The 26,686-nt window shown below is 44.3% G+C and overlaps 1 protein-coding gene across 12 annotated transcripts in view; it reads right to left on the bottom strand.

Moving 5' to 3' along the window:
- The window catches only part of Tjp1 (tight junction protein 1), a 253,021-nt gene that overhangs the window by 144,392 nt on the left and 81,943 nt on the right, over positions 1–26,686 (bottom strand). The gene's annotated exons all lie outside the window — the stretch shown is intronic.

Here is a 26,686-nt window from a genome sequence, read left to right as displayed (position 1 = left end):
CAATAGAGTGCCCATTAAAATTTTACCCACGGGTTCAGATGTGTCTCAGAGGCAACATGCTTGCTAGGCACATATGAGGTCCTGGCTCAATCCCCAGAACTGCACACACACAAACAACAGCAAAACCATGCAAATACCATTTTTATCCTCTTCTCCCAGTGGACGAGGATTGGTCCACTGAACAGATTAACACTGTTCAGGAAGCTTTATGGTTATTTATCAGCAATTCTTAGATAACTCAGGGAAATGATGCTCAAGCTGTTTCTGAACAACACAGTGGTGTAGTTTTAGCAGCCGTCTGTTTCCTAACACTCTGTATTTACTGGTTCTGAAATACTTTCTATGCTAGGGACAGCAAGGCATTCAGGGGTGTGGATTTGCAAACAAGAACTCCTATAGTGGTAGTCGGTGTTTATATTTCATTGAGTGGGTGATTATTGAACTCAGATTGCTACGCTCATGACGAAAACTGAAATTTTTATTTTTGTAACACCTAACATCAACCCCTGAGACAGCTTCAAACACAATGTTGAATGAATGGTTTATTGTGCTAGATGTCCAGTGACATCATCACCCCCACTCCCACCCAGGCTACCCCTAAATTCCCCCAGGATGCTCAATGACATCATCACCCCAACCCACACTCATGCCCAGGCTACCCCTAAATTCCCCAGGATGCTCAGTGACATCATCACCCCCACTCCCACCCAGGCTACCCCTAAATTCCCCCAGGATGCTCAATGACATCATCACCCCAACCCACACTCATGCCCAGGCTACCCCTAAATTCCCCAGGATGCTCAGTGACATCATCACCCCCACTCCCACCCAGGCTACCCCTAAATTCCCCCAGGATGCTCAGTGACATCATCACCCCCACTCCCACCCAGGCTACCCCTAAATTCCCCCAGGATGCTCAATGACATCATCACCCCCAACCCACACTCATGCCCAGGCTACCCCTAAATTCCCCCAGGATGCTCAGTGACATCATCACCCCCACTCCCACCCAGGCTACCCCTAAATTCCCCCAGGATGCTCAGTGACATCATCACCCCCAACCCACACTCATGCCCAGGCTACCCCTAAATTCCCCCAGGATGCTCAGTGACATCATCACCCCCACTCCCACCCAGGCTACCCCTAAATTCCCCCAGGATGCTCAATGACATCATCACCCCCAACCCACACTCATGCCCAGGCTACCCCTAAATTCCCCCAGGATGCTCAGTGACATCATCACCCCCACTCCCACCCAGGCTACCCCTAAATTCCCCCAGGATGCTCAATGACATCATCACCCCAACCCACACTCATGCCCAGGCTAGCCCTAAATTCCCCCAGGATGCTCAGTGACATCATCACCCCCACTCCCACCCAGGCTACCCCTAAATTTCCCCAGGATGCTCAGTGACATCACCCCTACCCCACACCCATGCCCAAGCTACCCCTAAATTCCTCCAGGATGCTCAGTGACATCACCCCCACCCCTACCCATGTTCAGGCTACCCCTAAATTGTCCCCAAGAGACCCAGTGAGCCTTTTGTTTGTAGTTATTCCAACAACAGGGACATGTCAGTGTTTTTTATCATATGCTTTTCATTGGTGTTTGTGTTTTGGAGACAAGGGGAAAGATGCCAATAGACTCTAAGTTCTGCCTTGGAGCAGACTTTAAATATGAAATGATTCTTCTGCCCTCATTGTACACATCACCAACCAAGGACTTCAGTTTCATTTGGAGACTTCAGAGGCATCAATAACCTTCCTAAACATGGTTTTGTGACTTTCATCCTAGATGACTATACAAACAAATCACTCAATGGATTGTGGAAAATGGGCCATGAGATGACCAGGAGGCACATGACATCATGCACAAGAGGGAACAGAACCCAAATTCACTTGGGATAAGTAAACAATTTCTAATTGATAGAGTTGGCTGGGTTAACTGTTCTGGGCACAGTGAAGAGCAACTATGTTCTTCTGTGCTGTGAGAAAGTCCCCCCCGCCACCAACGACCCTCCCTAAATAAAGAATCAAAGGCATACTGCATACTTTTTAAAACCTGTGATGGTTTCTTTGCTCTAATGTCATTGGTCTCTCCCCACTGTCCATTTTGATACAGTGACTTCTAGGACTCGTTCCAACAGGGAGTAAAACTCTTTAAGAAGGGTGGTTTGAAGAAACTTCTATTTGGTTGAAAGAAAGATGCCCCGGGCCTTCAAGATCATTGTTCCTGATAGAAAAGACACTGTAGTTTTAGCACAGTTGATTTAGTATATTGGTGGTTCTGTTTGCGTGTTGAAAGGCAATCTTTCTCCATAGTTATTGATATTTAGGCACTCACAGCAATCCTCCTGCCTCAGCCTCCCAAGTGTTGAACCATCAGCCCTTGTTTGATAGACCCTTAACAAGATGCCCATGCTAAAGACACTTCTGGTTCATTTCAAGTTATCTGACGCCTCAGGAAAACCTGTCTGCTCTGCGCAACCACTGTTGAGGGATTTCATTTGGAATTAAAGATTTTGTTCATCCACATGCAAGGCCTGCCTTGGAACTTCCTTGAGGCTGGGTTGGCTCTTCAAGCTTAAGAAGTTTGTAATTGAGAATCTCAAGGCCTGAGGACCTTGTATAAAGTTCTCAGGAATGGAAGGAATGCAGGTAGCTCACTCCTGACTCAGAGGTAGACCATCCATCCATCCCAGCTTTTGTGCTGTGACTGGGAAACAGACTGACAGAATCTATGGGCAAACCTCACCCAGGGCTGCCACAGTGACTTTTAGCAGGGACACACTGTGAGTTTGCTTCCTCCTTTTCATCCCAGCATCTTTTATTTGTCAAAGCCTTAGAATAAAAGGACCAAATGTAAGAGTCTCCTCTTCTACTTCTGACTTTAATTATGAGGACACAGCTAATTTGTAATTAAATCAAAACAAAAGAAACTCTCTAGTGGTAAAAGTAACTGCCAATCCAGTACCAATTTTATAAACCTTTTGGAGTCTGTGGATATATTTTATTAATCAAATATTTATAGCTGTGTTTATAAAAAAAATAGAACATTTTTATATGGAGCTTGCTATGTCACAGACTTCTGTGCTAAGAAGTAAAGTCACCATGGCTGTGGTACACTCCTATGTCATTACTAGAGTCACCATGGCCGTGGTACACTCCTACGTCATTACTAGAGTCACCATGGTTGTGGTATACTCCTATGTCATTAGTAAAGTGAATCCACTCAGAATCAGGCATCTTTGCAAAGGTTGTAGGGCGAATTCAGTATTGAGAGTTCTCCCGGAACCAAGGCTATTCCACTGACTGTTAGCAAGGAGAATCTGGGCTAGGGGCACAGCTAAGTGATGCAGTTACCTGCCTATTATTCCTGAGTCCCCAGGTTCAATTCCCAGCACCAGAAGGGCAGAACTTGAAGGCAAACCTTCACTTGTGCGGAATGAGAGCTTCCTGCTGAAGGACACCCCTCCCACTTCCTCTCAGGTGTCTGTGAGGTTTGTGGCCTTACATCAGTGCTACTCTCTATCAAGTGGCCTGAAGGGACTGGCTGAGTCACTATCTGGAATAGGGAAGAGACACATAGACAGCCCTTCTGAGGCTGTGGGTCAGGCTCCCGCAGCGCTGCCCCCAGACTTCCTGTTCTCTCTTGGGCCAGTCATGAGCAATGGCTCACTCCGCTTGCATAGCTAGAAACCATACCAGAAGCCAGGGCGTCAGCACACGACTGTCCTGTGCTTGTAAGCTTTAAGAAAAATAAAAGACTAGCGAGCGTCCAGCTGGTCTCGTCTGCTTTGCAGCAGTACGTTAAAGGACGTGGAGAACAGGAGGTGGAGGTGAACTAGAGTGGTCAGTCTTTTATGTTGCTGTCTAAAAACATCTGAATGAAAAAGCACTTTAAAAGAATGAAGAAAGACCCCCATTCAAAAACGAAAGTCCTCATCACATATCAAACTCAGACTGTGAAGTACAGGATATCTTACTTTTCCCCTAAATTCATTTTGCCTTGGGCTAATAAAAAAACGGCATCATGTGGACCCACCTGCGGTACCGAGAAACACTGCGGGCTGAGCCTACAGCTCAGAGCTCAGAAGAGGAGATGGAGGCATGGGAAGACGGGGATAGGGTGAAAGTCCACAGGTTTCTAAACCTAACAGCAAGGGGAAAGTTACAGCAGACAGCTTCAGATTTGAACCCCCTCATCATCTATCTGTAACACAGGCTGTGCCTGCTCTCGATGCCAACAGAAGAGGGTTGGCTTGGGATTCCAATCTAAACCGCTGTGTGTGCTGTATACACATCAGCACCAGCAGCATAGGAGCCATGCCATGCCGGGGCGTGCTGCGTATGATGCCACACTCACGGCATACATGGTATGTCCTTTCAAAGCCACCACTCCGTCAATCACCCCTGACCAATAGATTGTTATTTTATCATTAAAAAAATTATATTAGGGCTACTGAGATGACTCAGTGGATAAAGGTGCTTGCTGCCAAGCCTTGATCCCCAGGACCCACATAGTGGAAGGATCACCCTAAAAGTTGTCCTCTGACCACTGCACTCTCTCTCTTTCTCTTTCTCTCTCTCTCTCTTTCCCTCCCTTTCTCCCTCCCTCCCTCCCTCCCTCCCTATCTCGATCTCAAACATGCACACATGCAAGTGCACACATACACACACGCAGACACGATGAAGTAAACATAATAAGAAAAAAATTACTTCAATGGCTGGAGACATGATAGTTCAGTTGGCGAGGGCTTGCCTAGCACACACAAAGCCCTTGGCTCCACATGCCCAGCTCCTACACCCTCCTAAGCGCCTCCCCCCCCAGCATCCCTACATCACATACAACTGTTTGTAGGGGCTGGAGAGATGACTCAGCTTTAAGAGCATACAGCAAGCTTGCAGGGTTCTGAGTTGAGTTCATAGAACTCATGTCAGGCAGCTCACAACCATATCTCCAGCTCCAGGGGTTCTGACACCTTCCTGTACCCTCTGTGGGTGCCCCCCCACGTGACTAAAGAATAAAATCTTTTTAAACAATACAACAAAGCTGCTTGTGATGGTCCACACTTGTAATTCTAGTACTAGGGAGACAGAGCAGGAGGGAATAGAAAGAAAGTCAAGGCCATTCCTCGCTACTTGGCAAGTTCAAGGCTTAGCCTGGGCTACATGAGACCCTGTCTAAAAAAATTTTTTTATTTTTAGGCCATGTGACATACTTGTGATTCCAGGATGGTCAGTTAAGGGCTAGCTTAGATTTCATAGGTAAAAATGCCTTTAAATATAAGAGTTAAATTCTTTTCAAACAGTTTAGTCTGCTATTAAAAGGCAGAAGACAAGAGAATACAATGTAAGAATTAAAAAGAAAAGTAGTAAGGTATTTTATAGATGATTTAGTCTATAAGTAAAGACACGAAGCCATCCAATATATAATTTATGGGTAGGTAAACCAGGCATGGTAGTATATGCCTATAATCTTAGACTTTGAAGACTGAGGCAGGAGGATCATCGAGAAGTAGAGGCCAGTGTGGATCACAGTGAGGCTCCATCTCTCACATAAACAGAAATGGGTGAAATCAAGATACCTACAACAAAATACTAATTACCCCTGGGCATGATGGGCACACACCTTTAATCCCAGCACTTGGGAGGCAGAGACAGGTGGATCTCTGTGAGTACAAGGCCAGGCTGGTCTACACAATGAGTTCTCAAACAGCCAAGATTAAGTAGAGAGAGAGAGACCCTGTCTCAAAAAAAAAAAAAAATACCAAAATGAAAAAACCTAATCAGGAAATAAGCTTCTGCCCCCCTCCTGAAAAATAAAGAACTAGACCAAAACACAAAGCCGAAAATAAGACTAACGAAAACCACATATTCAGTCTAATGAACCAAAACTGCAAACTTTCGTGAAAAATAATGAAGTCGATGCACGCATCCTGCCATGTGTGGATAACAATGACTAAAAGATTTCAATTGGGCAGTTTTTCCAAAACTCATTTGTAAATTCACCGTGAAATTTCCACATGTGGCAAAGGAATATAGACGTCATACACGAAAGCACCAGGTACCAGCATAAAGACTGGCAGGCAGGGAAGTGGCCAGAATACGTGACCCAGAAACAGCACCTATCCACAACAAAGAAGGTATCAAAAGTCAATCAAAACGACCAAATGGAAAGGGGACACCCAACGAGGCAGCAATTCAAATTTTAAGAACAAAAGCGGGGCCCATCACCCAGGTCCGTATACTAAAATCAACCATGTATGATTCTAAAATTTTCGCAGAAATGTTTTGTCAAGGCAGAAAAATATGGGCTACTTAAAATACTTCTAGAAAAGAAACCTCTTAGCCAGGCAATAATAGAAAAACATGAAAGGAACAGAGTAATAAACCCTACATTTACACAACTTTCAGCTCTGTTTTTATTCTGATTATAAAAGTAAAATTATAGGCCCTACTGAGTTGGTAGAGTGCCTGCCTAGCAGGTTCACAGCTCTGGCTGGGTCCTTGGCATCACACAGACCAGAGTGGTACAACAAGCCTGTGATCCACGCCTCAGGATGTGAAAGCAGGAGGATCCCAAACACCAGGTCATCTTTGGCTACACAGTGGGTTTGAGGCCACCCACTCCCCCACAAAAATATATTCTGTGCAGCTCCAGTGGAAGACTACAGATGCAACATCTGGTACCCACAGAGCAGTCGTCTCTGCTGGCTTCCCGTACTACCTCGCCAGATGACTCTAAGGTAACTCCGCCCTCACTGACTGACTCCTGCTCCACCGCACTCTCTGCCCTCAGACCCTTCTAGTCAATACCGGAGGCTGTACTACCTCCGAGAATGCGAAGACCATCCCCAGATAACAGTGCATTCCTCCAGCATGAGATCCAAAAGGAGAAATCCCTACCCATTTGTACTTGGTCCCTAAGCAGAGATGTAAAACAAAATCAGACTCAGTCATCCAATTTAGCCTCCTGCTGGAGCTCCCAGCATCCCAGCATTCATCATTCTTAAAGAGCTTCAAAGGGGAGTGACTTTATTCCAGTAGCGTCTCAGTACGTGGGACTTGACAGGTAGAGAGAGACAGAGAGACAAAGATAGAGAGAGACAGAGACTGAGAATAAATGAACGTTAGAAACATTACCATTTAGAGGCTGTGGCTTTATACCAGTGTTTCTGATTCTCCTGTGGCAACAGTCAGATAGCCCCAGGGACACCCAGGGTGGACGATACTAAGCTCTAAATCATCAGCTTTCCTTCAGGACTAGAGGTGGAAAAGAAGGATGCTTGCTTCTCTCCACACCATAGACCCTTGGGGAAAAAAGTTGATTCTGAGGATTAAAATTTTAAAAAAAGCAGTATTTACTCTCTGCTCCCTGAGTGAGATGCAGTGTGAACAACCAGCCTCTTGTCCTGCCACATGCCTTCCTGCTTCCAGGAGGGACTGGTTCTCCCTGCTCTTGCTAGTGTATGTTACCACAGCAACAACAAGATAACCACGATGGTAGGAACCAAAGGAAATAGCCCCACAGGCCTACTGTGCAGGCCTCCGTGAGTGCACCAGGATAAGAGGCTATACAACGGGGTTGGGGGTAAGGGGGGAAGAGGAGAAGGGTGGAATCTAGCTTGTGCAGCACACAGAGTGGAGTCTCCTCCCAGCCATCCGCTCCTATGTCTGCAACATTTAAGGGAAGTGTCTGGACCCTTGAGGATAATTAGAGGCCATATCCATAACCATGGACTATTAACAATGCAAGGAGAAGCTGGGAAGGGTCTCTGAGGATCCATCCCAGTTCACCAATAACTCCCAGACATTAACTTCAGCTTGTGGACTCATATGGGAAGACCGCAGGACAGCCATTCAGATAACAACTGTGTTTAATTAAACAGAAGCCCCCATCCCGAATATCATAGATACCTAATGGACCACACTAAGCCTATCTCCTATTTTGGTTTTCTCTTGCCTTTTGGAGACTTCCAAAATCCTAAATGCTCTGTCTCCACGATCCTACAGGCTCTTGCCTTCCTGCCATCCTCGCAAATAGATAAAGGTTTCTTCTTATTTGAGGTTTCTGCTCATTATAGTTTTACTGCCCAAAAACGATTCCGGAGATTCACTAGCTGAAATAACCATGTTTCAATAACTAGTTGAAACAGCACCAAGAGCTATAAGTAATACAGGAGGTACAGGCTCCATAGATTCAGCTGTTGACACTGCTTCTTGATGCTCAGCCGAGATCTGGAAGAAGGGACCAATGCCTGATACGACCAACTCACAGGACTGAAGGTACCTTGTGAGACAGATTGTCACACAGAATGCAAAGGCATCTGAATGCCTTCCAGATCCCCAAGAATTAATTTCGTTCCCTCCAAAGATAGAGATGCAATTTTTAACTTGATGTAATTGTGTCATGTGTTCACGCTTCCATGTAATTGTTGGTATGTCTTTCTGTGTTAAGACAGCATGGGGGCATGGGGGAAACTCAGCCTGCTCTAGAATTCCAAAAAAAAAAAAAACAAAAAAAAAACAAAACAAAAAAAAACAAAAACAAAAAAAACAAAAACAAAAAAAAACCAAAACTGAATAACAAAACTTATGGCTACTTCATCCTTTCATTTTCACTGTACACTGAAATTATTTTATTTTATTTATGCATATGCCTACTTAAAATGCGTGTGTACATACAAGTGCAAGTGTTTGGGGGCTCTATTAAACAGCCCGTAAGGCCTTATGAACAAGGTACTCTTTTCTTTTCTGTTGTTTCTGTTTTTGAAACAGGTTCTCTCCTGGCTGTTCTGGAACTCACTCTGTAGACCAGGTTGGCCTCACACAGAGATCCTCCTGCCTCTGCCTCCCAAGTACTGGGATTAAAGGTGTGTGTCACCATCAGGATCCTGAATTTCTTAAATCACATAATAATGCTATATTTAATATATTAATGTTTTATAAAACCTTAAGATATGACTTGTTTATATAAAACAGCATTGATGAGACTTGAGTAGGAAATTTAGCCAGGCAATGGTGGCGCACAGCTTTAATCCCAGCACTAGGAGGCTGTGAGTTCTCTGGATTTCTCTGAGTTCTAGGCTGGCAACCCTGGTCTACAAATCAACTTCCATGGTCTAGAGCTACATGGAGAAGCTCTGTCTCAAAAAACAAAACAACAAACAAATAAAAAGAGAATATGAAACTTAATACCAGACACACAGATTTTGATAACAATTCCATTTCAAGATAAGTTCTAAAATTAATCAAAATTTCACTTCAATTTTATACTATCCATAGGTAACAGAACAATAATAGTAAATAAAAATGCTTTGTGTTAACTTAAACACTGACTAATGTACAGTAAAATAATTTCATTAGACAAACTGTGATAATTTCTTTCTTGGGAAAATTCCTAATATGTATTATATAAGCTTTTTTTAAATTGATTTTTAATGAGTTCTCCGTTTTTCTCTGCTCCCCTCCCTGCCTCTCCCCTCCCCTTCAACCCTCTCCCATGGTCCCCATGCTCCCAATTTACTCAGGAGATCTTGTCTTTTTCTACTTCCCATGTAGATTAGATCTATGTATGTCTCTCTTAGGGTCCTCACTGTTGTCTAGGTTCTCTGGGATTGTGATTTGTGGGTTGGTTTTCTTTGCTTTATGTTTAAAAACAACCTATGAGTGAGTACATGTGATAATTGTCTTTCTGTATCTAGGTTACCTCACTCAAAATGATGTTTTCTAGATCCATCCATTTGCCTGAAAAATTCAAGCTGTTGTTATTTTTTTCTGCTGAATCGTACTCCACTGTGTAAATGTACCACATTTTCCTTATCCATTCTTCAGTCAAGGGGCATTTAGATTGTTTCCAGGTTCTGGCTATGACAAACAAAGCTGCTATGAACATAGTTGAGCACATGTCCTTGTGGTATGATTGAGCATCCTTTGGATATATACCCAAAAGTGGTATTACTGGGTCTTGAGCAAGGTTGTTTCCTAATTTTCTGAGAAATCACCACACTGACATCCAAAGGGGTTGTACCAGCTTGCATTCCCACCAGCAATATAGGAGTGTTCCCTGTAGTAATTGGAGCGGCAGGGCTGCGTTCTCAGCACCCCCGGCCGCCTGCCCGGCTAGCTTATGCCCAAAATAATTACACAGACACTGTATTCTTTTAATCACTGCTTGGCCCTTTAGCCCTAGCCCTTACTGGCTAATCCTGTTATCCCGATCAACCCATCTCTAATAATCTGTGAGAACCGGTCTTACCGGGAAGATTCTAGCCTAGTCCATCCTGGGTCAGAGCTTCATTGCGTGCGTCTGCCCAGGAGCCAGGAGCATGGCGTCTCTCTCTGAGGCGTCTCTCTCTGGCATCTGCTCCTGAGAGAGCTGTGGAGTCTCTGAGCTCACTTCCTCTTCCTCCCAGCATTTTGTTCTGTTTACTCCTCCCACCTATCCTCTAACCAATAAAATGGGCCAGGGCAGTGCCTTTATTAGCCAATGACCTTCCTCCATCAGTTCCCTTTACCCCACAACCTCTCCAGCATAAGTTTTCATCAGTGTTTTTGATCTTGGCCATTCTTACAGGTGTTTTGATTTGCATTTCTCTGATGACTAAGGATGTTGAACATTTTCTTAAGTGACTTTCAGCCATTTTAGATTCCTCTATTGAGAGTTCTCTGTTTAGGTCCGACCTCCATTTTATTTTATTAGATTATTTGTTCTTTTGATGACCAATTTCTTGAGTCTTTGTATATTTTGGAGATCGGATCTCTGTCTGAATGGGGTTAGTGAAGATCTTTTCCCATTCTGTAGGCTGTCGTTTTGTTTTGTTGACCATGTCCTTTGCTTTACAGAAGCTTTTCAGTTTCAGGAGGTCCCGTTTATTAATTGTTTCTGTCAGTGTCTGTGCTACTAAGGTTATATTTAGGAAGTGGTCTCCTGTGCCAATGCGTTCAAGTGTACTTCCCACTTTCTCTTCTATGAGGTGCATTGTAGCTGGCTTTATGTTGAGGTCTTTGATCCATTTGGACTTGAGTTTTGTGCATGGCGATAGATATGGATTTATTTTCATTTTTCTACATGTTGATATCAAGTTATGCCAGCACCATTTGTTAAATATGCTTTCTTTTTTCCATTTTAAATTTTTTGCTTCTTTGTCAAAAATCAGGTGTTTGAAGGTGTGTGGATTAATATCCGGGTCTTCGATTTGGTTCCAATTATATAAAATTTTTATTGGGGCTGTGATACACATAAAATGACAGATCTCTAAGTTTCTCGAGGATCTTTGTTAAACTGCCTTTCACAGTTACAAACTGCAGGCGATACAACCTGATTGATCTTAATTTACAGATGCACCATTAAGGTACAGAAACTAGAGCCTTTAATCCCAGCACCTGGGAGGCAGAGGCAGGCGGATCTCTACACAGAGAAACTCTGTCTCGAAAAAAAAAAAGAAAAGAAAAAAAAGAAGATACAGAAACTATTGCCCAATCATTCTACCTGGAGCTCTCTTCAAAAATCAGGTTTTATAAGGTTCTTAACTTGTCCAATTTAGACTTTAAAAAAATGATTTATGACCCAAGCTGCTGGTGCATGTTTAGTTCAGCCTGTTTAAAGTCTTACCCATCCCAGATCAGGCTCTGTATCATCCAAATCGCAAGTCTTCTACTTCATTCATATTAGATGTCCTAACTTAGAAAGGATAGATTTTGAATAAAGAATTTGTGGTGATAGTTTATTTCTGCTCTAACAGATAAAGCCTGCCTGAAGATCAGAGGGGCAGAGTTAGCCACTAGTTAACCACAGAGTCCAGGCACACACCTTTGTCACCAGCACTTGGGAGGTGGAAGCAGCAAGATCAGGAGTTCAGGGTCGCACTGGGCAACTGAAGATTTAACCAGTCTACAAGAGAAACAGAGCTCACACTTTTGATCCCAGCACTTGGGATCCTGCGCCTTTATTCCCAGCACAAGGGAGGAGGAGACAGGAAGGGATATAATTAGGCAGAGAGAGGAATATAAGGCAGAAGGAGACAGGAGCTCAACCCCTCTGCATGAGGATTCCATAGAGGTAAGAAGTCTCTCTAGCGGCTTGTTCCTCTTCTTCTCTGATCTTTCAGCAGTTACCCCAATATATGGTTCCAGGTTTTTATTGTTGAGAAAAATTAGAATTCGCACTACAAGGAGTGTTTAGTGTGATGGGGAAAATGATCTGATCAATATCTTAACTTAAAACTGATAAAAGTTTGAGAGTGGCCAACCAATGACAGGTCCGGGTTGAGACCCATGCCAAAAGAGTGAACCCACCCTGACACAGGCTGGATGGCGAGGACCCAGACGCAGGATAGCACAGACACCTAGGATAGAACCAAACACAACTGGCAAAAACAAACAAACAAAAAAACTGATAAAAGTTATCAAAAACCTTTGATAATTGAAAATAATCTATTCTTCTATCTCATATACTCTCAAACTCTATGCTGCCAATGTGTTTGTGTTTTTATAGTGTTTTCATGGTGCCACAGTGACTTGTAGCCATATGAACTAAAACTGTTCAGTTAGTCCAAATTCTTTTCAGTTCATACTGTGAAGGAAGCCAGGCAGCAGTGGTGCAAGGCTTTGATCCCAGGACTTAAGAGGCAGAGACAGGCAGATCTCCGAGTTGAAGGCCAGCCTGGTCTACAGAGCAAGTTTTAGGGCAGCCAGGGCTACACAGAGAAACCCTGTCTCATAAAACAAAATAGGGTAAAAATTTGGACACTCACCGATGTCCGTAGCTTCAACTTTCTTATTCCCTACAATGGTAAGTAAGCATTGATATGCTCCCCACACTGGTAAGCGAGCACTGATATGCCCCCTATAATTATATGCGAGCACTGATATGCCCCCCATAATGGTAGACCAGCATTGATATGTTCCCTATAACGGTAAACAAGTAATTCAAAGAAAAGGAGAGATGTAAAGTGAGGATAAAGATGCAAGAAAAGTATCCTGATTTGGATGCCTTGTGAGACCAAATGAAAAGCAAATTCAAGTGAAAAGTTGATGCCAAATACTTGCCTAAAGACCTAAATCTTTACATTTTTAATTATTTTAAAATTTGTTGAAAACAACATTGTCTTTTGAATTGTTGGCATGTTGGGTCTATATTTAAGATGTGGTTTCTTGTGTCATCACTCAAAGACTGTTGCTTTATTAAGAATCAAATGTGTCATTCTGCAGACCAAAAGGAACCATCAATAAATAAAGGAAATAGAAAAAGTTATATATGTCAGGTGGTAGTGGCGTATGCCTTTAATCCCAGCACTCAGGAAGCATAGGCAGATGATCTCCGTGAGTTAGAGACCAACCTGAACTACAGAGCAAGTTCCAGGACAGCCAGCACTGTTATAGAGAGAAACTCTGTTTAAGGGGAAAAAATTAAAAATACTATATACAAAAATATATTTCTAATAAAAAATGTTAGAAGGAAAAAAGGAAATACCATAGATGTAAATGGATATGTATAGAGATTTTATACTAAGGTAAAGGTCGTTACAAAATAAAAATAGAGAGATTAAGACAAAGCCAAAAAGTTATTGTCACAAAAAGTCAAAACTTAATAGTATAGGTTTGCAAAAACTTTCTTAAAATATAACGATTTTATATTTCATCCAAATATTGTTTACAGGGCCAGGAGAGATGGCTCAGTGGTCATGAACACTTGCTGGCCGGGAGGTGGTAGGGCACACCTTTAATCCAGCACTCGGGGGCAGAGGCAGGCGGATCTCTGTGAGTTCAAGGCCTACCTGGTCTACAAGAGCTAGTTCCAGGACAAGCTCCAAAGCTACAGAGAAACCCTGTCTCTAAAAAAACAACAAAAACGAAAAACAAAAACAAGAACACTTGCTGCTCTTCCAGAAGACCTGAGTTCAGTTCCCAGGACTCATGTTGGGCAGCTCCCAACTATCTGTAACTCCAGTTTGAAGGGATCAGACACCCTCTTTTGGCTTCCTCATGCACCTACATACACATACGCACAGATGAACACATATACACAGAAACAAAAACAAAAAAAAATATATCTTTTGAAAAGATATAGTAGAATCTGCTTATAGATTCTACTGAGTTTCTAGTTGAGAAACTGGATCTTAACAGACTCAAGATTTATTTTAAAAACCTGTCTCTGCCAAGCTTTAAGTATTATGCAACAGCTGAATTTTCAGCCACAATATGTTCTTTGGTACTGCTGTAACCAGCCTTCCGGATGTTCAATAATCAGACTTGGCAGTTTAACACAGTGGGAATAGAAGGACTGCCAAGGAAGCCATTTTGGCCTTTCTCTAAGTCTTGGTCCCAAGGGAACCTGAAAGTGTCCTATACCTCTAAAGCCTTGTACACACATGACCTCTTGATCAAAGAGGCAACGGACATCCATAGGCTTGCTTCTAATCAATGTACATTCTACATAGAGGACGGTCAATCCAGAAAGAAATGTCCCCAGTGCTTCTGAAGGAAGCTGCATGGCCAGCAGACACGATCCATCTCAGTTGTTACCACACTGGTGGAGGGAAACGAAGGAGTCAAGGGGCTCCTCCCACATCCCTTGGAGTAACACCAAGGAGACTCAACTGACTTCAACTATAGAAAAGAAAATGGTTGGTTTTGGTCACCTGCATGGTCTTAAATCCCCAGGAGGATAGTGCGGTCGAGGACTAAAGTGACTGGTAGCAACAGAACAAACAGATGGTTCCAGACAAGACTTTACACAGGGCTGTGAGGGCCTGGAGAGATGGCTCAGCAGTTAAGAACACTGGCTGCTCTTCCAGAGAACCAGGGTTCAATTCCCAGAGTCGACATGGTGGCAGTTCACAACCATCCATAACTCCAGTTCCGGAGGGATCCAGGTCTCTCTCCTGATTGCCTGGCACTAGGCAGGTATACGCACATGCAGGCAATACACCCATACACATAAAATAAATAAATCTTAAAAAACCCTAAAAATGAAAACCAAGAGAAGATGACTTGAGCCTGACAGGCTTCCCCATTGACCCTGAGTTTGGACTACAGACACACCAGGCAGGATACTCACAGACACCAAGTATAATTCAAAATTATGTCTGCATATCTGTCAGTGGTGACAACCATACCTTATCTTAAACCATACTTTAGCCTCTTAATCTTTTCCACTATTGGGTTCCTTTTAAAAATCCCTTGTGAGTTTTGCTATATTTTCAATAGTCGCCAGTCTGTTTGTCTGTTTTCTAACAGTCCAAGGGATCATACTCCTGAGAGCAAGTCACACAAGGGGAGCTCCTTGGGACAAGCTTGGTCATGACCTTCCTGGCTCTTGCTCTATTTTGGGGGGAGGAGAGGGGCACTAGTTACTACCTCTTGGTTAGATCTTCTATTTAAAAAACATTTTTCATATTTATTTATTTCTATTGGCTGGGGATGGGTGTGTGCTCCATGGCATTGCATGTGGCGTGGGGAGATCACAAGACAAGCTATGGGAGTAAGTTCTCTTCGTCCGCTGCATGAGCCCTGGGAATCGAATTTACAGGGGCCTTCCTTGTATTTGTGTGTGTATGTGTCTTCCAGGATAAGTGACAATTTCAAGTTACACTCCTTATGATGCCAGGAATCCAGCCAGTGTCTACTATAGGAAATGAAAAGCCTCTCCAGCCAATAGAGAAAGTAGCAAGAGAGTTTTGTGGTCCTTCTAAGGCAGGAGCAATGGCACTCAACAGCATGGAAGAAGTTATATAACACAGACTGACCCTTCTGCTCCCCTCAAAGGGGTTATAGGAGCACAGCTGTCAGGGTAGGCTTGTGGCAGGAAGGAGCATTGAGACTAGGTAGAGAGGAACATCAAGATTAACAAATGAAAGAAGCCAACTGGCAGAAAAAGACAGGAAGCCCTTCCCTGTCTGGACCACACACAACAAACAGCCGGCGGTATACAAACGTGGAAGGGCGGGTTCGAGATAAGCAGACCTAGGAAGGGTCCCAAGGCTCACGGCCTCTCCCAGCCCCAGCCTTTCTGTTTAGTAACAGTTGATCTCGGCTTCTGTTATTAACCACGTGCACCTGAGGCAAATGTCTTTCCAGGGCAGAAGGTTCTGGACACAAGCAGGTGCCCACTGGACTTCCTGTCTGTCTGTCTGTCTGTCTTTCTCAGTCCACTAGCAGACTTGCATGCTTGGGAGACCCTTTCATTCTTTCTTAATGAGCTTCCTCCACTCCTATCACCATTCATGGGACCCTGACCAGTAAATTGATTTGAACACAAGAACGTGAAACTTTAGCGAGTGCCTCCCGACTCTGATCTGTGCCCACAACATTTTGTTTTACTATTTTTTTTGTTCAAGGTCTTGAATTTGCTCAGCAAATAAACGAGTGTAAAGCTACAAACTGTTAATAGAGTATTGAAACAAACAGAAACTCTCGTGGGAACAAGAGAATGACAGGTTCTTATATCTTCACACCATGGGGTCTGTAGCCTGTTACTCTGAATTTCTCTCTTCCCCCCCATCAACAATGTATGCAATCTGTCTCTAGCTTTGATTACCAGGGGAAAGACCCACTAGGTAAAAGATAATGCCAAGGTATCACAAGAGACAAACTGGTGGCGCACGCCTTTAATCCCAGCACTTGGGAGGCAGAGGCAGGTGGATCTCTGTGAGTTCGAGACCAGCCTGGTCTACAAGAGCTAGTTCCAGGACAGGCTCCAAAACCACAGAGAAACCCTGTCTCGAAAAACCAAAAAAAAAAAAAAACAAGAGACAAACTGGTCACTGAATCTTACACAGGAATAGCCCATTAATCCATGACCAAGAGACTACCCTCATGACTAAGGAAACTGACCAGATGCACACCACTCCAGCTCCCTCCATACTGAAAGAGCCATTTCTCTACTCGGCTGTGCCTTACGCTCCCGCAACTGGGTGCTGCCTTTACTTCAGCTCCTTTCTCTTCCAATTTATTATTTACATTTTGATTTATTTATTCTTTCCTTTTCCTTCCAACTTAAACATTCGCTGGAGAGTCTGAACTGTACCTCCAGTGTGTATTGCCACAATCACGGGAAACAGTTCCCTCACCTCGGCTATCGGTACTAACCATCACTTCAAAGTGTACAATTAAAACTAACTCCCAGAACATCCTAGCGTTCCCATTCTTTTCCCATCCGAATGAAGCTGTAAGACAAACACCTGGCTGTGAGATGTACACACATTAAAGAGGCTTCATATTTAAAGCCACGAGGCAGTAATGTAAGTGCAAAAACAATAATTTAGTAATTTTAAAATGGGTGAGCAACGCACAAGCACTCAAAATAAAAGCATTACCCTGCTTCTGCCCTTACTACACACCCTGAAACCACACTCTCCTTCTGCCCAGGCTCTGGCTCAGCATCCCCCAGTGCCAGGGCACTTCCCTCTGTTCCACTCCTGTCATCAGAATGATGGCCGCACGTGGTGGAGGCATGAGAGGAATGTGGGCTGCAATGCCATGTCACCAGCGAAACTTTATAGTGGGGCTAAAACTCCAAGAGGAAAAATAGGAGACAGAGCTCCATGAGGCAATGGAGCAGTTGGATCTAATCTCGTGCTATAGGTTTTGAATGCCCAGAAAAATGTGCTCAGCAGAAGGCCAAAGACTCTAGCTGCCAAGAGCCGAGCTGCAATCTGCTCCTGCAGGAGGGTAACTATCCCTTGGCCCACAAAGAGGACAGCCGACTTCAAGATGGAACCCACAGCATGTATGCATTGCTTTACTGCTAAGCACAAGATCATCCTGAATTTAAGGTTTAACTATATCGAGAGAACCCGCCATGGCGCTGGGGAAATGGCTCCTTAGTAAAAAACACCTGCTCTCCCATGAATCCCCAGCACCTACATAAAATGCTGGACAAGCCTATGCGTGCCTGGAATGCCAGCATATGGGGAGAGACAGGCACAGCCTAAGAGTCAGCAGCTGGGACATCTAAACAAACAAACAAGCAACAGGAAGAAAAACAAAAGCAAAACCACAACTCATCCAGGTTCAATGAGAGACACTTTCTCTAGGCGGGAAGTGATAAAGACACCTGGCATTCTGCTTCAGCCTCCTCATGCACAGGCCCACACACCCACACACCTGTATGCACATACATCACACACACACACACACGTCATGACGGTCTGTCTGTGGTAAGCTGAGACGCAGCTGAAATCTGTTATGACTCTTGCCGTGTCTACTTACATCTGACCACCGGACGGACTCAAGAATTTAACGGGTTTGTTCCAGGCATTTGCTTCTGTCAGGATGGCTAAGTGTGCCTTTCAGAGGCACCGAATGCTTTAACAAGGGCAGGATCTCAAGATGCCTATCTCAAGGCTTGACAGGGAAAGGGTAAGACTGATAGACTGAGCTCCACCCCCAACCCAGTGACCAGAAGAGAGAACTAACTCTGAAAGATGTCCCCTGATCTGTGTACTGTGGCACACCTGTCCCAGCATGTGCATGTGCGTGTGTGCACGCACGCACACACACACTCAAATGTAAACTAAATGTGTGCTTTTTGTTTTGTTTTATTTTTTGAGACAGGGTTTCTCTATGCAACAGTTCTGGCTGTATTTGAACTTGCTCTGTAGACCAGGCTGGCTTCAAACTCACAGAGATCCACCTACCACTGCTTCCCGAGTGCTGGGATTAAAAGTATGCACCACCACCACCCAGTTAAATAAACTGTTTAAAATGTAAATGTTTTAAAAATTAAATGCACTTTAAATGGTTGGAAGAAATTTGGGACTAGAGAGAGATAACTTAGCTCTTGCAAAGGCTCCATCTTCGATTCCCAGTACCCTCATGGTGGTTTACAAATCATAACTCCAGTTTCAGGAGATTCATGCCCTTTTCTGACTTCTCTGAATATCAAGCATGCATATGGTATGCATAATTACATACATATATGCAAGCAAAAATACCCATATACATAAAAATAAAACAAAATTCCCCCAATATTTTGGTTTGAAGGAAATCCAATGAATAAAACTGAATCAATAATCAGTCACATTTTATGTAAAAATAGTTTGTTTCACTAGCTGAATTAACAAGTTTTATAAGTTAAAAAGGATTATGAACCAAATGACTAGTTTTAAACACTGTTAACAACAATAGTCCTCTGGCAGATCGCAGCCTCTCCTGGTCACCATTCTCTGCCACTCACTTGCTTCCCAGCCTCTCTTGCAGCTAAGTAAAAACTCTCAGTCAAGAGAACAAAATGTCGGGCCTGGGTGGAGACCTAACATTCCAGTTGGGCTGGTTCAGTTACTTTGGCTAAGTGAGCAACCCTAGGAGGGTTTAAGGCGTGCTAAAGAATAGGAAGAATTATTTGCCAATTTGTGAGGAACTGTACTTTTCCATCCCAGAATCCTGCTTCTAGAGCAGAAGTCGTGGACCACAGCCAGGTAGGATTATAAATCTGCCCACTTTTCTAAATTATTCAGAAAAGTGTGACTATTGCTTTTCTCCTCTTTTCTATGCAAGCTTTCTGTAGCACTTCAGGCTTTCCCACCAACATTTTGGGCTTCCTATTCTTTCTCTAAAGTGTCCCTCCCTCTCTGACAGGTGGTATTTGTCTACCACATGTGTGCCACCCACTTCTCCAACAATGTCATTCCATATGGTGTCATCCTGTCCCCTCGCCCGCTGCGCCCTCCCTCTCCACTCTCCTCTAGGCAGCAGCAGCTACCTGCCCTGCTGTGATCTACAGCCCGCCTGCCCTGCTGTGCTCTACAGCCCATCTGCCCTGCTGTGCTCTACAGCTCATCTGCCCTGCTGTGCTCTACAGCTCCTGTCCTGCTGTGCTCTACAGCTCATCTGCCCTGCTGTGCTCTACAGCCCGCCTGTCCTGCTGTGCACTACAGCCCGCCTGTCCTGCTGTGCTCTACAGCCCGCCTGTCCTGCTGTACACTACAGCTCCTGTCCTGCTGTACACTACAGCTCCTGCCCTACTGTGCTCTACAGCCTGCCTGCCCTGCGGTGCTTCTTGCAAACTCTAATAAAAGTTGTCCTTGTGCTTTCATTGAATCCACTCTGAAATTCTCTTATTTATGAGACCAAGACCCCAAAGGCAGACCCTGATTTCCGTGTCATCGCAGAGGATGAGTGAGGTTTCGCAGCCAAACCAGAGAACTGACAAAGGAGCATGGCAGGCCCTGGCCTCTCTGTCACTAGGGGCTGGCACATGCATATCCATCTGAAGCTACAAAAGAGACCCAGTGCTACAAGGCATTGCCCAGTCATCTTTAAATCTTTCATGGGAAAAAAACATAGCAGACTTTGTGCTTTTTGCACAGTCCCACCTGAGCAAGACTATCTTAATGCCTTCCATCCTCTTTTCTGCACCAACATCCTTTTTCCTGTTAAGAGCTCCTCTTTTTTTCTTCGCCACTTTTATTCAGAACTACTTCAAATCCTCAGTGGCCTACTTAACTGAGAAAAGCAAAGTCTACAGTGGACCAGACAGGCAACCTGAGTCCACCATACCAATGGAAAAGTCAACAAAACAAGAGAGGGGTGAGGGTAGGTGCCCTGCTGTCCAAAGAGGAGAGTTTTCTCGCTTAAAAGGAAATGATTGTTATCAAACACTTGGCACTAAGTGAGAAATAAAATATAGTAGGAAATCCATCAAAAAGAAAATTCACTATTTTGCTGAATTCTTCAGCTATCAACAGTGACCTTTAAGCTGGGAACAACCGGAGATAGGTAAATACAGTGGGGACAGTTTCAGCGCTCACGGAGACCACGTCCATCGAAATAAAATGAAATACCCATTTCTGTTGAACCACTGCAGGTGTGGCTTTCCATGGGGCAGATGCAGACAGCTGTTGGGAAATGGAAGCCTGAGAATGGTTCCTTAGTTTTCAGAAAAGAGCAAAGACGATGATTCCAAAAACTACCAAGTGGCAAATATGGCATCGATATTACCAAAATCCAGGGGCAGAATGTTAGACAACTGTTGGGTCATGCTCGGGTAACACACAGCACGCTCCCTACAGAACATGCTGGAAAACAGTCAGGCCTTCAGCGGTCTCAGTGCAGCAGGAATGAATTGCCAAAGGTGAAGGTTAATACTCTCACTTTCCCTCTTGCGCTATCCAGTAACTGCACGGGACTGTAAAGTTATTCATGAAGAGAACTCTGCCAGGGAAATCCCTAAGCATTCCAGTGTAACTACATCAAAGCCTTACCCACGAGCTCAATCAATGTGTGCCCTAGCAGGCACCAAGGGAAACAAAAGGAGATCAAGAAGCCACTGGTACTCAAATCAAACTCTGCCTCTGTTGAGTGACTGCTCCCGGGGAGACATGAACAGATCTCTTACTTATCCCAGACAGGGAGCCTATGACAGACCAAAGCAAAGATACCACCAAAGCCCAGCTTGGTGAACCACTGCATCTTATTGGGGTTGCTTACAGTATTTGTGAAGGGTTCTTACAGGAGCAGAAAGACTTATAGATAGCTGCATTAACAAAGCCAGGTCTCCCCAGCAGAGGTGATAGCTCACAACAGGTTGGAGGGGGTCCTTTCCTGGCAGCTCAGTTGGTCTCAGTCTCTTCTAGGCAATTCAGCTGGCAGCTTTCTGGCTAGTCTGTTTCTTCCAGGCCACTTGGCTGATCTCTGCTTCTTCCAGGCTGCTCAGCAGATCTGAGAGGGAGTGTCAGGTCTCTTCACTGCTTATATACTTTCAGGAAGGGATGGAGGGACCTAGTGAATCTAGTCAGATTCAGGTACTTCCTGAAGCTATTTTGAGTTGTTTACTTCCTGTCTTAACCAGCGTCTCTGCAAGGATGGAGTGTTTCAAGTCCCCCTAGAACAGTAGTGCTTAACCTGTGGGTCATGACCCCTGGGGAGGGGTTAAAACCACCCTTCGCAGGGGTTGCCTAAGACCACAAATATTTACCACAGAAAACAAACATATTTACATAACAATTCCTAACAGTAGCAAAATTACAGTTACGAAGTAGCAACAAAAATAATCGTGTTGCTTGGGGTCACCACAACATGAAGACCTGCCTTCTAGGGTCACAGCATTAGGAAGGTTTAGAGCCACTGCCCTGAAACAAACATTCTCCTTACAAACAGACTGCGCTAAATATTCTTGTTTCACTTTCCATTTACAGCCATGTCTTAAACAAATTTCCCTTCAAGATGGAAGGCTCCATCTGAGAAGAAACTGTAATAAGAGTAATAATACAACAACATCCACAACATCTTCTGAGAGGCAGCATCATTTCCTGTCATATCATTCTTTCTGGGGCTCTAGGCCTGGCTGAAGTCTGGAGCCTGTAGATCAACTTCTCCCTACCCTTCCTTCCCCCCGAAATCCTCTCCGGATTGCAATCTTCTGTGGGTACAGGTGGGGTGGCCTTGTAGATGAAGAGAGTAGATGGTGACATCACAGGAAGACTCCCCAAGATGAACAGACCAAGTCTCTGCAGTCCCCTTGACTCAGACTCTGAGTCTGAAATCGAAGTGTTGCCTTCTGCCTTTGCAGGAAAAATGTAAACTGTGAAGCGCTTTAAAAAACAAGTCTGTGAATGTGATCCATTTCACTCTTCTTCCCCTCCTGTAACCTGCACTCTACTAACAGTTGAAGCTAAAAGATCACTCGCTCACCTGCAGAGAAGGAGCTTAGCAGTCATGAAGTCACACCTTTTACCATTGGTCACTCCCATTATCAGCAGGGCTATGAAGCAATATTTACACATTAGGTAATGGTTTATAGAAAGCGAAGAGCGGAGAAGAAATCTCATTTGCTTATGTCGCGCTTTTACCGATGATTTCATTAACCTTGCGTCTGGGGCAGAGGAATAGAAATGAAGTCACTTAAGGACCTGTGCTGTTTCTGTACCAAGAGGCACTGAGCGATGAGAAAATACGCAGGATGTATAGCAGTGGCTTCACTGAGCCGGGGTGCCAGGGAATCCTGCAGCAACCTTGCAGTTCCCTGTTCTTGGGGACAGTCTCTTGCCTGGGTCCCCTGCACAAACTCCTGGGTATTTCACTCATTCAAATCAAGGTAAGGAAGCAACACCACCTTGGTTCTTGGGTTCTTGGTGCCCAGGAAGATGCCATGGCCCAGATGCTGCTGAGGTTTACCAATTGCCTTCCAGAATGGCAGCCACTACCACATGTGGAGGCAATGGAGCTTCAAAGTGGCACACAACACAGTGAGTAATGCCCAGGTCCTACCAACACTACCAACACCACTGTTTCTTTTCAGCCTATTCTGATAATCAAAAAAAAAAAAAATGTATGGCGGAAAATGAGAAGAGGACACGAGGCACAAAAGAACCCACGTAGGAGTTAAGAGGGATTGTGCTCAACGGGCCCGAGGAAACTACGGTGTGGAAGGAAAGAGAGAGTAAAAATAGCGTGTCCAGCTTTTAAAAGCTTTTAAAGGCTTCCTAGCACATGCGCACGAGGGGAAAGACGTGCCTAGGTCAGACGCTGATGACGAGCTACACTACGCCTTGCACCTGCATACAGGGACTTTTGCGCCAGACACTGATGACGCAGATAGCGGGTGACCCACGCATGCGCACACAGGGGGTACATGCGCCTGCTTTAGAACCAGGAAGTGCAGACTTAGAGGTGGCTAAAAGAATTACACTTAAGAATTAGCCTTCTGAATGCTTGGGATTACAAATGTTTGCCAGTCTGACTTTCCTAGTGTCAGGAAATAAAAACGAAATTTTTAAAGTATAGAAAAAAATGAGTTGTGAATTTCTCCAGTAACCTTCAAGCTCATGCCACCAACCGTGAAAACGACTTAACGTCTATGAATTAAACAATTAAGAGGAACCCTAGGTATTAATGGGCCTGTAAATAACATTTGGTTCTAGAGTTTGAGTCATGGAGATCTTTGAAATTTTATTTTGTGAAAAAGTTGGAAATCGAGAAAGAAAAGTCGTGCTAGTTCATAAAGAGACACAATTTTTACAGTCTTTCCACAAAGCCAGGCATGGGGCCATCTAACTGTGACCTAGCACTTAGGAGGTGGAAGCAGAAAGATCAGGAGTTCAAGGTCATCCTTGGCAACAATGAATCCAAGGCTAGCCTGAGTTACAGAAGACATATGTCAAAGCAAAGAAAAATAAAATCAAAGTAAAATCTACTAACAGAAATGTAATCATAAAAACTAACGTTTTTACGGTTTTTACCCTGCAACCCCTTATGGCTTATTTGAAGAATGCATTTACCTGGGAAAATGTAGGTCAAATTTAGTGTAATTAATTGGTATTTCGTTCAAACTACAATGCAGAAGGAAGAAAAAAAAATCATTAACAAACTAAAGATAAAACAAATCCAGCTGATGATGAGTCAACCAATTGATAGGTCTCTCTCTTTCTCCTCCCCCCCGCCCACGTGGTGCTGGGGATTGTGGGATTATGTCTATGACCTTGCACACACTGGGCAAGTCCTCTGCTTCCCTATAACAGGATATAGTTAGAGAGAAAACTCTTTGTTTGGGTGGAAACATCACCCCAGGCCCTGGCATCCACAAATCCAAAGAATCTGGAATGTTCCTCCACTCCAAACCCCCACCACCTGTAGTTGTCTTAGTCCAGACTCCACCTTTGAGAAAAGCCTGCCAAATGATGACCCCTTCCCAGAGATGCTCAAGACCACTCCCACAGGGTATTTAAATTGCCCCCTAGAGAACAAACACGTGTTTTTCTGGTCTTCCTTTCCCTTCTCCTCTCTGGAGGGCTGGAAAGCCATTCGTAGCATTTGTATCCATTCAACCTGGGCTTTTTCTAACTTGGTTTGATTTGATCTGATTCAGATTATGGCGTCTGCAAAGACACTTACTGGGGTGCAGAAAGTTTTCACTCTTGACTCAGATTGACAGCGCAAGTTAGACTCCCAGCCCATTTACAAACATAAAAATGATCAGGAAATAGGAAATTATTCTCTGTTGATATTGCTTTGTTGTTGTTATTATGAAGCAGTTCAGTTAGAACACAATTCTTCCTCTTCCTCTTTTTTTCTTGGTAGTATTAAGGACCAAACCCAGTAACTCAAGCCCTCTTGGTATGCCAGGCAAGTATTGTATCCCCTTAGGTCACCCCGAAGCCCTGGCTTCCTTTCTTCCTTCTTGTTGTTTGTTTTGTTTTTCTGAGGGAAATTCTCCTTCCTACCCAACAGGTCAGGCTGGGGTGTACTTGACCAAAGACAAGCATGGTCTTTGTAAACAAAGCCTGGCTGTTCAGTACACACATCAACTGGGCCTTCTCCGGTCCTCTCACCATGTGCTAAGTAACCTTTGGCTGGGAGAACGGTGAGCCCAAATACTTCATGTCATATTTCCCAAGTGTTGCATGAAGCTTAAGATGAATAGGTTTTTGAAAGGCACATACTGTGCCCAGAATAGAATATCATCCTCTTCCATGGCCCAGGTGATGGAGGAAGGTCATTGGCTAATAAAGGAACTGCCCTGGCCCATTTTATTGGTTAGAGGATAGGTGGGAGGAGTAAACAGAACAGAACGCTGGGAGGAAGAGGAAGTGAGCTCAGAGACTACACAGCTCTCTCGGGAGCAGACGCCTCAGAGAGAGACGCCATGCCCCGCTCCCGGGATGAAGCTCCGACCCAGGATGTACTAGGCTAGAATCTCCCCGGTAAGTGCACCTTGGGGTGCTACACACAGATGATTAGAAATGGGCTAAATTAATATGTGAGAATTAGCCTAGAAGAGAATGGGCCAAGCAGTGATTAAAAGGATACAGTGTCCGTGTAATTATTTCGGGGCATAGGCTAGCCGAGCAGGCGGCTGGGGTGCTGGGAACGCAGCCCCGCCGCTCTTATTACTTCACCCAGGTACTTAGAATAACATGTGATGTTTATCTGCAAGGATCCTCCTGCAACTTGGGAAAACAGTGGATTAAAGTTAAAACTTCATCTACTGAAAAGCCAGCAAATGTTCAATCTAAGTTTCAGAATCCTTAAAAAAAAGAAATCAAAGAAATGTTTCCTTATACCTCTCAAATTATCTATCCTTCTTTTGAAGAAGCTGAGGAAAAACTTCTAGAGAAAAAAAAAAGTCGAAGTAGATGAAAGCAATAAGAAATTCTTCCCAGGGAAAATTAACTTTCCAAAAAAAAAAAAAAAAACCAAAAAAGACAGGAGTAGGAAATCCGAAGCAAAGATGTCACATTCAAGGAAAATGAGCTGCAGAATGGAAAAGTTCTCTGACCTCTTGGACCCAGATCTGAAGCCTAAAACAACCTAAACTTATTCTGTAGGAGTGGAACCCAATCAGACTCCAGTGTCGAAAAGGCCTCTGGCTCAGGAGATAGAGTAGGGAGAGTACGCAGGGTGGGTGCGGTGTAGGCTGGAAGGTCTAGAGGCCGGTTAGGGCTCTGGATTGTGTTCTGCATCCTGCTGATGGATGCTGAGCTAGAGAGAGCATTGGATTTGCATTTGAAAGGGTGCCTTGGCCACCGAGACTATGAGCACAGGCAGAGGCATGGATGCCAGCAACAAGCTGCCCTGCGACTGTGGTGCCAAGCACTGCTGTTGCATCCTTAAGTGAGTCCTCGGCTGCCCCACACTTTTCTCTGCCCACTGCCATCTCAGCCTGGCCTGGGGCTCCCTGGAATCGCAGTGTCTCACACCCACGCTCCTGTTCAAGGTGGATGTAGGCGCATAAGGAGCAAGG

This window comes from Microtus oregoni, unplaced genomic scaffold (assembly GCF_018167655.1).
Source record: "Microtus oregoni isolate MIOR12 unplaced genomic scaffold, Mior012 000000F_ref0000247, whole genome shotgun sequence".
NCBI classification, from domain to species: Eukaryota; Metazoa; Chordata; class Mammalia; order Rodentia; family Cricetidae; genus Microtus; species Microtus oregoni.
The sequence above is the reverse complement of the archived record's forward strand: the minus strand, read 5'-3'. Positions and strand labels throughout refer to the sequence as shown.